The sequence below is a fragment of the Penaeus monodon genome, chromosome 34 (genome assembly GCF_015228065.2).
Source record: "Penaeus monodon isolate SGIC_2016 chromosome 34, NSTDA_Pmon_1, whole genome shotgun sequence".
In the NCBI taxonomy this organism is placed as follows: Eukaryota; Metazoa; Arthropoda; class Malacostraca; order Decapoda; family Penaeidae; genus Penaeus; species Penaeus monodon.
Genome location: NC_051419.1, coordinates 26501079 through 26502130, shown reverse-complemented (window position 1 = coordinate 26502130; position 1052 = coordinate 26501079).

The following is a 1052-nucleotide window of genomic DNA, read 5'->3' as shown; positions in this document are numbered from 1 at the left end:
TTGGGAAAAATGAAAAAACATGGTGGGGAATTTTTTCCCTGGTACTTTTTCTAAAAAATTTAAATCCCAAAAAATTAAAATTTCCAAAAAAAAGGTTTTAAAACCTTTTTTTTTTAAAGGGAAAAAAAATATTTTCATAAAAAAATTTTTAAAAAAGGGGTTTTTTGTTTTTATAAAATTGGGGGTCCCCAGGGGGTATATTTTCCCCATAAAAAAATTCGTTTTAGTGAAAAAAGGAAAAAACCCCTAAAATGCATTTTTTTTAAAACACTTTTCCCCGGGAAGGGGCCCCCGTGGAATTTTAAAAATTTCTGGGGCCCAAAAAAAAAAACCGGGGGAAAAAATTTGGAAAAAGGTTTAAAACCCCAAACTTTGCCCCAAATTTAAAAGAGGGGCTTCATTTTTAAAAAAGAAATTACAAAAAAAAATTTTTTGGTATTTTTTGAAAAAACCACACCTTTTTTTTTTTTCCCCACAAAGGATTTTTTTGATTATAAAAAAATTTTTTTAATTATCTTAAATTTTTTGCAAAAAATTTAGGGAAAAAAAAAAAATGCAGGGGTAAAAAAGTAAACCCATGTCCCCCAAAATCCCCCCCTGGCCCAAGGGGGAGGCCAAAAAAAAGAAGGCACTAGGACCCCAACCCCCTTGGGGGGAAAAAAATTTTTGGGACAAAAAAGGGGTTTGAAGGGGGGCGGAGGGGTTTTAGGTTTTTCCCGGAAAATCATGCTGGAAACTTTTTGGGGCAAGGGCCCCGGGAAAAAACCAAAACCAAAAAATTAAAATTTTAAAAAAGGGAAAATTTTGAAAAAAAAAAAGAATTTTTTTCCTTTTTTCCCCGGGGGGAAAAATGGGCTGCAAAGGGGTTTTTTTAAAACTGGGTTCTTTTAAAAACTTTTGAAAAACTAATTTTTTAAAATCTTTCTCTAAAACAAAAAACCTTTATAATTTTAAATTTCCAGTTATTCCCGTAAAAAAAAACTTTTCCCCACCTTTTCAAAAAATTTTTTAAAAAAAAAAAACAAATACTTAAGGGCCCGGCCCAAAATTTT